Below are 13,589 nucleotides of genomic sequence, written 5' to 3'. Positions count from 1 at the left end.
CAGTTAGATGACACGGGTAAGTTTAGGTAGGGGTAGGGTTAGGATTAGATAGCGTCATCAAACTGACGTTAAAGGGTACTCTAAAACGTTGGATGTTGACGTATGGTCAAAAGTGTCAGTCATTTGACGTCTTGGGATGAGAACGGGCGGCCTTTAGATCCCCATCGTACCATCTCCCAAGACTCTTCACTGGCTTCTCAGAAACTGTTGATATTGCCTTACCATTCTTCTTCCGAACGTTTTATCTACTACCTTTCCTTAAACTATCGAGATGTTCCTTGATTTAGAGGGCTTAAATTGCATTCGTGCCCGTGCATTTTTACCTCTTGTAACCACAGCCACGAAACGATATACTGTTCGTTTTCTCACACAAACCGCTCGTTTCGTGTCTTAGGCCATCAATGTGTACTTACATTTACGAGTCATTAAGGCTGCATTTACACTGCAGGTCTTGACAGTGCAGTCTCACCCCAAAAAGTCATATAACTGACGTTTTGGGACGTCTTTTGACCATACGTCAATATTCGCCTTTTTAGGGCCCCCTTAAACGTCGGTAGATGAGGTTATGGGATCCTAACTCTACCCCAGACCTAAACCTAACCCTAAACCTAACCCGTCACTTAACTGACGTTAAAGGTAAAGCGTCAGTTGTATGACGGCCCGGGATCGCCATCTAGCTAAGTCTATGGAAGCTTGTTTCCGCCACTGAATAAAAAAATAAAGTAAATAATTGCGACTTTTTATCTCACAATAAAAAGTCCGAATTGCGTGATATAAAGTCGCAATTGCGAGTTATAAAGTCAGAATTGCGAGATATAAAGTCAGAATTGCGTGATATAAAGTCAGAATTGCGAGATATAAAGTCAGAATTACGTGATATAAAGTCAGAATTGCGAGATATGAAGTCAGAATTGCGAGTTATAAAGTCAGAATTGCAAGATATAAAGTCAGAATTACGAGTTATAAAGTCAGAATTGCGAGATATAAAGTCGCAGTTGCGTGTTATAAAGTCAGAAATGCAGGGGGAGGCTGCAGACCCTGAGCCGGCAGTTTTACGCCCCTGACAGTTTTAAGCCCCTGTCGTTCCTGATGCATCCAGTAGGGGGAGACTACACTTACAGATATATAGCATCAGGCCTTCTAGAAGTGACATGAATTGAGGTATTTTAAATAATCTGCTAAAGTTATTGTTGTTGATTGAATTGTAATGATGATTATTTCTAAACGATAAGCTAAGATTCGATGTCAATTGAAAAGATGGGACTATAATTTACAGTTTTTTTCCAATCACTTTGCTACTATTTTCAGAACCTTGATGTCATTTTTCAAAACTCTAGACACAAAACTCAAAACGGTTATCAGTTGTAACACAGGCTGTCTAATGTTTAAAACATTGCATTGTGCATTCGCATTTTTAAAGAAATCTTGCACTTGCACAATCATTGGTTAAAAAAACAAATTTACTGTGAAATAGGCCTAAACAAAACTATAGCTCACCCACACACAAGCAACCGATAGTTTCACTGTCATTTTTCGTACAATCATTACGTAAATGTTGTAGAACAAAATAGGTGATCCAGGTTTCATTATGGCACTACTTGTACAGTAAACACATCTCTGTAAAGCAGTACTGCAGTAGTAGAGAGAATACACACAGTGGAATCATTCAACAAAGTGTGTGTTATATTGATGCAAAACACTACAATCACAACATAGGTTTATTGAATCTCATTATCTTGAAGCTTTCATGATTTACTGTAAAGATTGTGTGTCATACATTAAGAGTAACACAACAGTTACTTATCATTTTGAGCAGTTGTATCAATTGATAGTTAGATCATTGTAAGGAAATGAATAGACACTCATTTGAAATGTAATGTGTGAATTGCCTTTTGAAATAGTAGTACTGTGATGTTAACTTGTGTCATATTGAACAGGAGATTTTTGTTGAATGAACAAATGATCTAAGTTTTATGTATATTGTATCCAAGCAATTGAGAAAAGGGTTAGAGTTTTAAAATGTGCATTTTGATCATTGGTTGTGAGTTTTGTGTCTAGAGTTTTGAAAAATTACGTCAAGGTTCTGAAAATAGTAACAAAGAGATTATAAAAAACTGTAATAAAGTCTCTATTATTTCGAGAGACAATAAAAGTTGGCTACTTGATGGTGAGGTTGATGTTCTGTCTGGCTCAAACTTAGCAAACTTAACCACATATTAAAAGCTGCCCTATAGTATTCTTTTTACCTGCTCTGTCTCACTCACTTTTAAAATTCATTTAATTTTTATTTTTATCTTGTCTTTCTTTACCTTGCGTGACATGGCATCTTCTGGTGAGACCCAGTTTACTCCTTGCATTTAAACATACCCTACTCCACGTGGTTTCTGGAGCAACATCACAGTGGATATTGGAAATGTGTTAATTACAGTTTATGATGTGTACACAAACACATTTATAATAGGCATGTATGTATGTATGTATGTTTTTGAATGAAAATCTCTCTAAGTATAGATTCGAGCTGCACACTCACTCTAATATTTTGTCTTACAATACATACAAACGTAATGCATTATGTTTACATTAAAAACTTTGGCCCATATGTGTTGCGGCAAACGGCGCGTCACTCCGCATTCCCTCATTAGTACCAGGTGAAGCTAATCTGAAATCAGTTGCGCGTGCACAGGCTGGATAAGGCAACACGCCGCTTCTATTGTTTGAGTGCACTGGGAACTAATGCTACGGCAGACAGCAGCGCTGGCTCAAGAAGTAGAGCTTGGTGTCTGTTTGAACACTGTGCGGGACTGGGTACTTACCAAAATAACTCTGAAGTGACAGCCGGTAAGATTGAAGCTCTGCTGAAGCAAGTAACTCTGAACTGTGTTATGCTTGCTAGTTGCTGCTATTAGTGTGAAGCTCTCTGTAAATCCCGTCGTTGTCCTTAAGTAGCTTATTTTGATATGGTGTTTATTGCTTTAGTGTGTTAAAATATGCCTGTTTGTACATTTGAATGAATCGCAGAGGTTTTCTAATTTGCTTGGTTTAATCTAGTAGCTCAGTGTTTGAAATTGTAACAGCTTTAATCATTTAATATTAAATCATGAAATACTGCTTAAAGCCATTGGACAGAAATAAAGAAAATAACTTAAGTGATTTGTTTAATTTATTAATAGCAATTCATTTATTAAAATGGTTAAAAGTATATGTTATTTCATGCTACGAATGAAGCTAAAAATGCATTTATTTTGTACTTTTAAAATGTAGAATTAAATGTAATTTATTGTTATTGAGCCGTATAATACTTACCATCTTGAATTGAATGTTTAATACTTGCCAACTAAAACCAATGTGCGATGTGGTTTGGTGGAATGTTCATGTTTAAATGGTTCATTAACTTGAAGTACTGGTGTATTTGTGACTTAATGCAAACCTGTTAAATCTGCCAACTAATGCACTTTGTTGGATTTTCTTGTGATTAATACTGTTTGTTGTTTGTCTTTAAAGGTTTTTTACCTACAAGTAAATAAATGGATGGAAAAAATTCAAAAGGCCTAATCATTGAGTGGAATCCAGTTTATAGCTTCAGATAGTGAGAAGAACCTATCTCTTTCAAGTGTGGGGAAAACGCACAGTCACATAAACGCTAGACAGTAAAAAACCGCAGCCAGGATTGGAGGACCTTGAAACTCACCTGGAGGCCTGGGAGAAGAAAAGTAAACTGCTGTAGCATTATCCCAAAGTGTGCATTATTGTTCTGTCGATACAGCCAAAGGATATGGCGGAGACAAAGTCGTTGGAGCAGCTCAAAGCTGAAAGAACCAGTGCAAAAAGACTCTTTTCTCGGCTTGCCAATTCTGTTTCTAGGACACATTTGGACATGTGTGAGGAGGAGCTCAAAGAAAGTTTCAAAAATCTCTCACTACAGGCCACTAAAGTCATGGAAGCAAATGAGGACATGGAGGCTGCTTTGATCGCAGAGGCTGAGCTGGATGAAGAGGATGAGCCAGCATTAAATCCGCAACAAAAGGCTGACCTAGAGAAGACGGCAAGTGAATGTGACCAGAGACTGAGGGAGGGAAAAGCTCTAATTTTGAAAACACTCTGGGCTAGTTTTGGGGATCCCCAAACGTCCCTGGCTTTTCAAGTGGCAGAGACGGAGTGTGACCGAGTCCTTTCTGTTCAATCTTGTGTGAACCTGGAAGCATATGACTTCATGCTCAACCACTTGGGAGAATTGGTTAAAGCTGCAAGAGAAGCACATGTCAGGTGGAATCGTTGGGCACCTTCTGCTGAGCAAAAAGACCTTAAAAGCCGTCTGAGGGAGCTTGAGGTTTGTCTACCAAAGCTGGTTTCCAGAAAGGCTGAATTCATTCAGGCAAAAGTCGAACAGGATTCTGAGAGAGCTGGTGCAGCCCATAGCTCTCCAAGGCCAGCCATCAAGTTGAAGCCTACTTCCCTTCCCAAGTTTGCTGGAAGTAAACGTGATTTTCATCGCTGGAGAAAGGAGTGGGAAGCTCTGCAAAAGCAAGGTGAACCTACTGGATCAAAAGAGGTGAAGAAATTTCAGCTCCTGGACAGTCTCGATGATAAAGTGGCCAGAGAGTTTCGACTTGCAGCTTATAATACAGCAGAAGAAATATTCCGTGTCCTGGAGAATCGCTTTGGGAATAAAGCCACCATTGCCTTGGAAATTGTAGAAGAGTTGCAAGCAATGCCACCAGTAAGAGGTCACCAAGCCAGGAAAATAGTGGAATTGATTCAAATGATTGAAAAAGCCCTTTATGATCTAGGTGAGCTTGGAGACACTGGTGCCATGAAAAACCCCTTGGTGACAAAATCAATTGAGAGCAAACTCCCTGAGTCACTGAAGAAGGAATGGTTGGTTTATATTGCTGATGAGAAGAATGCTGGTGTACAACAAGCTCGTTTCGACAAACTTCTCGAATTCCTCAAAACCCAGGAGGCAATATATGAGCAGCTGGAACACTTAAGAGAAGATGAGCCCAGCAGGAAGGAGACCAGGTCTGACCCAAGGCATGCCAGGACAAGAGCCACCGAATTGAGCAGTGATCCAGCAGGTTGTATTGTCTGTGGAGACAGCAAACACAAGAAGAAACTGTATTTCTGCAAGAAATTTAGGACCCTGAAACCTTCAGAGAAAGAGAATGTGATGAGGAGGCTCAGAGCATGCAAAAGATGTCTGGAAATCCATGAAGGAGCTGCATATTGCAAATCCACTTACTTGTGCAGGAATCTGGAATGCAAAGACCAGCAGACCCCCGAGCATCATTATTACCTGTGTCCATATGTTGAAACCAGAAGGACACCCCAAAGAAGAATAAAAACTGGTTCGGTGGGAGGTGGAAAGTGCACAGAGTCTCAGGAGGAATTCCTCTCCAAGCTGTCACCTGAGTTGGCTCAGCAGTGTCGAGATGCATTCTGCAATTCAGCATTCCGGACCCTCAACTCTGGGGCACGTGAGCAGGGGCTACTAACAGAAAGTGGTTTGCAAGAATTTCCAGTTATCATGATGCTTCAGCAGGTAACGGCTAATGCTGGACAAAAGGTTGGAACCTTGATTGATCTGGCCTCAGATACAAACTACATAACTCATAGAGTAGCAAATAAATTGAACCTTCGAAGTGAAGACGTTACTCTGGTGGTCCATGGAGTCGGTGGTATGAAGGTATCAGTTAAAACCAAGAGGTACCTGCTGAAGATCAGAGTTAGTACTCCCCGAGGCACTCTTAAGTCACACCAGTTAGTGTGTTATGGACTTGACAGTATTGCAGAGATCCATCGACATGTGACGGCCAAGAAGCTGCAAAGAATATTCCCTGATGTTCCACTGCATGAGCTGGTAAGACCCAGAGAAATCCAACTCCTGATAAGTCATAGGGAAGGACAGCTGGTGCCCCAGAAGATTCGTGCAGTTGGAGACCTTGTCCTCTGGGACGGCCCACTGGGGAAAACTATCGGAGGTAGTCACCCTGACCTTTTTGAAGAGCTTGCTGTAACTGCGCATATGTCAAAAACTCATTTTGCACGCTCAATGAGGACTGCAGCAGTTAAGTACGAAGAATTCACCTGTAAAAGTCCAGCTGATTATCAGTCTCCCATGTGTTCTGTTGCTCATTCTAGCACTGCAGCCCTCAAGCGAGATATCCTGGAATGGTGGAAGTGGGACAGCATTGGGGCCGCTTGCGAGCCCAAGTGCGGTGGTTGTCGCTGCGGGAATTGCCAGCCAGGGGGCAAAGAGATGACACTTGCTGAGGAAAGAGAGGCCGAAATGGTTAAAAATGGCTTGACGTATATGAATGGAGATGAGCACTGTGAGGAACCACACTGGCATGTTAGATATCCATGGAGAGAGGATCCGGTTTCCTTGCCAAACAACAGAGGGGCTGTTGAAGCGACATTCCTCAGGACAGAAAAACAGCTGGCAAAGGAACCAGAATGGAAAGTTGCCTACGCAGCGCAAGTGCATGACATGGTCCATCGCAAAGCTGCAGTAAAGTTGTCAAATGAGGTGTTAAAGAGCTGGACCGGGCCAGTTTGGTACATCAGTCACCTAATCGCTCCAAATCCTCACTCAGTCACAACCCCAGTAAGGCTTGTCTGGAATAGCAGCCAAAAGTTTAGAGGTTTGAGCTTGAATGATCTGCTGTTCAAAGGTCCTGACGTGCTCAACCCCATTCGTGCTGTTCTGTTGAGGTTCCGTGCTGGAGTCTTTGCTGCCTTGGGCGATATACGGAAAATGTATAACTCTGTCTGGCTGGAAGAACGAGAAGTCCATCTGCATCGATTTCTCTGGCGTGATTCTGCAGGAGATGAGATTGAAGAATATGCTATAACAAGGGTAAATATTGGAGACAAACCGGCAGGCTGCATTGCTCAACTGGCTATGCGGGAGACCGCAAACTTACCCATATTCAGTCACTTCAAGGAAGAGCGACGTGTGCTGCAAGAAGATGTTTATGTCGATGACATCCTGACTTCCCACAACAGCATGGATCAACTGAAACTCATCACGTCTAATGTCGAGCAGATCTTAAAAACTGGTGGATTCCACATCAAGCCCTGGGTATACTCCGATCAAAGTGGGAGGAAAGAGTCCAGAGACAAAGAGACTGAGCCACAGACTGTGTTCTTGCCAAATCAGCTGACAGAAGAGGACAATAAAGCCCTTGGCCTGGGATACACAGTAAAAGATGACAAGCTTCATGTCATGATTGCTGTAAACTTCTCAAAGAAGAAGAAAAAGATGAGACTTGGCCAAAATTTGTTGAAGGAGGAGGTAAGATCACAAACGCCAAATCCACTCACCAGAAGAGAACTTCTAAGTCAAGTCTCAGGGCTCTATGATCCACTAGGCTTGGTGACCCCTGCTAAGCAAAAAGGTGCAATTCTGGTGCGAAGAGCATTTCAAGAGGCAAAAGTTAACTATGGCCTAAGCGAAAATACCTGGGATGCAGCTTTGTCAGAAGGGCTCCGGGAGGATGCAATCAAGCTTCTGGAAGAGTATTCTGAGCTTGGGCAAGTACAATTTGTCAGATCCCTGACACCCCCAGATGCCGCCGCTGAACCCTTTGGCATCACCTTCTCTGATGGCAGTGAACATGCATATGGAGCAGTATTGTATTTGCGTTGGAGCTGCAGTCAAGACGTTACTGTGAGGCTCGTCGAATCCAAGGCCAAACTAACCCCCCTTGACCATAAGGGTGACGCCGTAAAAGCGGAGGTGTGCGGAGCTGTATTTGCTGCCCGGTTAAAGAAATATTTCCAAAGGCATTGCAGGATTCAAGTTGAGAAGTGGTACCATCTTGTTGATAGCCAGACCATCTTGGGAGCAATACAGCGTGAAAGTTATGGTTACCAAACCTTTTTTGCGAATCGAATTGGAGAGATTCAAAGCAGCACTAACGTGCAGGATTGGTGGTGGGTTCCAGGGCAAATGAATATTGCAGACATTATCACGAGAGGGGCTGGCCCAAAAGATTTGGATAATGATTCTGAGTGGCAGTCAGGTCCGAAGTTCATCAGTCGACCAGTAAATGAGTGGCCAATTAGATCGGCTAAAGATGTTGCTGCGGCAGCCAGAGAAAACCTCACCAAGATCCAAAAGAAATCGTTTGTTGCTGCGCTTACCAGAGCTCAGCTGAAGAAACAAGAGCCGGTGGAAAACCAGAGTTCAACCCGGATGGAGCCAAGTAGACCGCCTGGTGGAATAACAGTTCAAAAGTTAATTGATGTGAAGAGATTCAGCAATCTAACACGGCTGATCAAGACAGTGGCATTGGTCTGGAGAGCTGCAAAGAAGTTCCTTCGATTCAAGACAATGGACAAACTAAAGTGGGAGGCGGTATCTTCAGTTGGTATCATCACTCTCCAAGAGAGAAGAGATGCATTTAGGGACCTCTGCCTAGCAGTTCAAGAAGGTGTGACCTTCTCAAACACCACAATGGATCGACTGGTTGTGTACAGAGACATGGCAACTGGACTTCTGGTGTGTGGTGGCAGAGTTCAAGCCTTCCAGGAGGATCTCAAAGCTGTTCCCCTCGTACCCTTTGATGCCTGGATTTCAACCTTGTTGGCTCGTGAAGCTCATGATGAGGGGCATGATGGAGTGGCGGGCACCTTACTGAGGATGGGTAAAAGGGCATGGGTTTTGAGAGGAAGAAGGGTTGCTCAAAGAGTCGTTAACCGATGTGTCTCCTGCAAAAAGGCAAGAGTTAAAACATGTCAACAAGTAATGGGCAAGCTACCTGAAGAGAGAACGAGACCTTGTGCACCATTTGAGTTCACTGCCATCGATCTGTTTGGACCTTACCAAGTAAAGGACGATGTCAAGAGAAGAGCATCAATGAAAGTATGGGGAGTTGTCTTTTCCTGTATGGCAAGTAGAGCTATTCATACAGAGCTGGCTAATACGCTATCTACAGAGAGCTTCCTATTGGCATACCAGAGGTTTACTGCACTCAGAGGTCACCCCCGAAAGGTCTGGTCAGATCCAGGAACCAATTTCATTGGTGCAAGACCTGTACTGAAAGATCTGTATGGCTTCCTGGAAAGTCAAGACAAAGGAACCCTGGAAGAGTATGCAGTTAAGAATGGAACACAGTTTGTCTGGAAATGTCATCCAGCCGACTCACCACATCGGAACGGAGCTGCGGAAGCTGCAGTGCGTATTACAAAGAGAGCGCTCCAGAGTCTTGGAAAAGGGTCCGACCTCACTTTTAGTGAGTTTTTAACAGCACTTCAACTTGCAGCAAATCTTGCAAATGAACGTCCCATTGATGCAAGAGTTCAGAGCCGGGAGGGCTGCATACAATATGTTACGCCAAACACACTTTTGCTTGGTCGAGCCACACAGACAGGGGACTCCAAGACATTCGATTTTGCTAGCTATCCCTATAAGAGGTTACGAGAGATAACAACTCAAGTCAATTACTTTTGGAGATCTTGGAGCCAACTTGCTGGTCCAAATCTGTTTGTTCGGAACAAGTGGCATACAGCAGAGAGGAACGTCGCTGTTGGAGACATCGTCTGGCTATGCGATCAAAATGCACTAAGGGGACAGTTCAAGCTCGGGAGGGTCATTAGTGTAAACTCTGATTCAAGGGGCATCGTAAGGGATGTGAATGTTCGAGTTTCTCCAAACCATTGTGTCCCTGTCCAGAGGTCAACTGTCAAAGAATCTGCATCTTCTGATAGAAAGAGGGTCTGTCAGGGTACTGTGCTGCACAGGGACGTTAGACGACTTGTTGTTCTTCTCCCAATTGAAGAGCAGATGGAGAAAGAGTAAAGGCTACAAACAAAGCTGTTGCCTAGCTGTGCGATCTTCACAGAGAACTATGAAAGATCGAGTGGGAGGTGTTGCGGCAAACGGCGCGTCACTCCGCATTCCCTCATTAGTACCAGGTGAAGCTAATCTGAAATCAGTTGCGCGTGCACAGGCTGGATAAGGCAACACGCCGCTTCTATTGTTTGAGTGCACTGGGAACTAATGCTACGGCAGACAGCAGCGCTGGCTCAAGAAGTAGAGCTTGGTGTCTGTTTGAACACTGTGCGGGACTGGGTACTTACCAAAATAACTCTGAAGTGACAGCCGGTAAGATTGAAGCTCTGCTGAAGCAAGTAACTCTGAACTGTGTTATGCTTGCTAGTTGCTGCTATTAGTGTGAAGCTCTCTGTAAATCCCGTCGTTGTCCTTAAGTAGCTTATTTTGATATGGTGTTTATTGCTTTAGTGTGTTAAAATATGCCTGTTTGTACATTTGAATGAATCGCAGAGGTTTTCTAATTTGCTTGGTTTAATCTAGTAGCTCAGTGTTTGAAATTGTAACAGCTTTAATCATTTAATATTAAATCATGAAATACTGCTTAAAGCCATTGGACAGAAATAAAGAAAATAACTTAAGTGATTTGTTTAATTTATTAATAGCAATTCATTTATTAAAATGGTTAAAAGTATATGTTATTTCATGCTACGAATGAAGCTAAAAATGCATTTATTTTGTACTTTTAAAATGTAGAATTAAATGTAATTTATTGTTATTGAGCCGTATAATACTTACCATCTTGAATTGAATGTTTAATACTTGCCAACTAAAACCAATGTGCGATGTGGTTTGGTGGAATGTTCATGTTTAAATGGTTCATTAACTTGAAGTACTGGTGTATTTGTGACTTAATGCAAACCTGTTAAATCTGCCAACTAATGCACTTTGTTGGATTTTCTTGTGATTAATACTGTTTGTTGTTTGTCTTTAAAGGTTTTTTACCTACAAGTAAATAAATGGATGGAAAAAATTCAAAAGGCCTAATCATTGAGTGGAATCCAGTTTATAGCTTCAGATAGTGAGAAGAACCTATCTCTTTCAAGTGTGGGGAAAACGCACAGTCACATAAACGCTAGACAATATGGTTTAAATGTACATTTTGGTTTAAGTTTTTTTTTTTTTTTTTTATAAATGTGACGATCTAATTTTCTAATGTATATCATACAGTTTTCTTAAAATAGCTTACTGATTTGGCTTAAAATGTATGTGCACTTAATGTGTGTTTTATCATACTCTGTCTTTAGTTCTTTTTAACTTGTATCTCATTAAAGGTGTGTGTCTGCTTTAGCTACTTAAGAAAATTAAAATCTCTGTCTCTAAACTTTTATAAACACCCATCTTTTGAACCCCCCCCCCCCCCCCCCAAAAAAAAAAATGTTCAACCATGGCATTGTGCCATTATTTTATAACCATTTTGTTTCAACCACTATTCAACTTTAGCTTCTTTTGTAAATAAATAAAATTTTTTGTGAACAAAGATATTGTCTCTTTCTTTTAAATGGCCCTTGGAATTTTAGAAAAGGGTTAAATTGTGTTTGTCTTCATTAAATGTTATGTAGGACACTGTTCTGTAGCTGTATGACGACCAATTGTAAATATTTCAGCAGATATTTCATTAAGGATCCATATGATTAAGTAGCCTACTGCATTTCTCAAGGCTAAATATGGTACATAAATGTAACTTTATATAGTTCACAACAACATATATCAGTCAGTTTCCTGTATATAAAACAGTTTAAAACAATTAATTCTTCATTAGGTCAAATATCATTACTTTGTCCATCTGATCCAACTATGTATTAGCCTAATATTTTCAAAAACAAATCTTCTGTAGGCTGAGTGAAGAGTGAATCCCAACTGAACATGTTTTAATCATAGTGCAGATAACTCCACTGTCTATAACGTTTATTTAAATAAACAAATACATAAAAATTAGTTAAAGTCTAGACGGTTATTAATGTGTTTGTTTCCAGCGTCGTTTTACGTTATTTCGCCATTTTTAAAACTGTCAGGGGCGTAAAACTGCCGGCTCCAGGTCTGCAGCCTCCCCCTACTCCAATAAACACCAAAGAAGAAGAATAAGACGACGACACCTGTCCAATTTCCACAAGACACGCAGGTTCATATTAACTCGTTTTTAGTCTATTAAATTGGCTTTATGCACAGCTGCACTACTTCCTGAACTTCAGCCAGCTCCTTGTTTCCTGTCTGCCATTATTGGTCAAATTAATTAATTCAGGTGTGTCTGATTATTGTTGCCATGAGTACTGAGGTCAAGCACACCTGCATTAATCAATTTGGCCAATAATGGCAGACAGGAAACAAGGAGCAGGCTGAAGTACAGGAAGTAGTGCAGCTGTGCATAAAGCCCATTTAAAGGTGGGTTCCAGCTTCTTCTTTTTATATGTATATATATATATATATATATATATATATATATATATATATATATATATATATACATCCTCCATTCAACATTAACGACCAAGTTAACCAAAAAATTAATGGCTAATGTTGGTGTGATTGTGTTACATAAGAAAGAACATTAATTATTTTTTGTCACCACTGATTTAATGCTGGTGCGGTTCGGGTCGCGGCCGTAAGCGCGCGCGTACGTTGTTACGTTATTGTTTTGTGCGTAACAAAAAGTGAAAGTAAAAGATCAGAGTTGATGTTTCGCCATTTAAACCGCCGGAATCGATTCTATACTGATTATCAAATGCAAAGCGTTTCATAGAAACCTTAATAAAAGCTAAGACACGAATTTACTTGATAGAAACTGCGGTAGATTTTGTGAATCTGAATGTGATGAACGTTGATCAAGGTGAGTGTTCAGGTCTCGAGACGTTTACAGGTGACTTCCGCATTTAGGCCAATATTAGCCTCTTTCCCCTAAAGGACATATTAGTTATTTTATGAGTTTGATATTTTTCATTTTAGAGCAGATCATGCTTTCATTGTGTCGTGTTGTCTGTGGTTTATTTAGCATTTGTGTTAATATACGACTAACAGTGTGTATTTGAGTGAACTCGCGTCTCATGATCCTGTTTCTCTGAATCTCAGGATCCGTTCTGCTGAATTATTGTGAATTATTGTGTTTGTTTGTCATTTCCATTCAGTGTTGAAGATCAGATTCTGTTTCAACTGTTCAGCTTCATCATGGATGAGACTCAAATATCCAGAGATGAAGATTTCCATCCAGGATACAGGTATTTTGAAAAAACTACAGATTAAATCATCTTTAATTTATACACAAGAAAATGTTTTTTATTAAGTTGAAAACTTTAATTTTATTGAAAACCATTATACCATTTAAAATAAAATACCTTTTAAGAACTTATATTAAAATATTATCACCACCATTATAATTATTATTTTTTTGTTATAGTTCAGTTCGGAAGAGATTCAGCTGTGTGTCTATGAGGAGTGACTTCAGTGACATAGGAGCGTCTATGGATGGGCCAGTACATTTTAAGAGTGTATCACAACATGATATTAGCTGAAAATATGACTAGCATTATTATTTTTATTTATTATCAGAATAATATTGGTGATATTTTCTTAAAGATATGAGAAATTCTTATTTATATATAGCTAATATTTGAATGTATGTCGTGATATTCACATGAGAGATGTAAATGAGAGCACTTGGCTCATTTTACAGTTTTTTTTTATCAACATTGTGAAAATAAATTCTTAAAGGATAAATTAATATGTGATCTTTGAAAACTGTAATCCAGTGTATAAACTT

At 40.5% G+C, this 13,589-nt stretch overlaps 1 long non-coding RNA gene across 1 annotated transcript; it reads left to right on the top strand.

The window, feature by feature from the left end:
* The first annotated feature begins 12,470 nt into the window (after nt 1-12,470).
* Nucleotides 12,471-13,314, top strand: LOC148973387 (uncharacterized). Its single transcript, XR_016146750.1, has 3 exons — nt 12,471-12,662; nt 12,958-13,047; nt 13,227-13,314. It is a non-coding gene; the product is annotated as an uncharacterized LOC148973387 (long non-coding RNA).
* Nucleotides 13,315-13,589: the final 275 nt, after the last annotated feature.

This window comes from Pimephales promelas, chromosome 16 (genome assembly GCF_988280905.1).
Source record: "Pimephales promelas chromosome 16, fPimPro1.hap1.1, whole genome shotgun sequence".
Lineage (NCBI taxonomy): Eukaryota > Metazoa > Chordata > Actinopteri > Cypriniformes > Leuciscidae > Pimephales > Pimephales promelas.
Note: the sequence above shows the minus strand (reverse complement) of the source record. Positions and strands in the feature narration are given on the sequence as shown.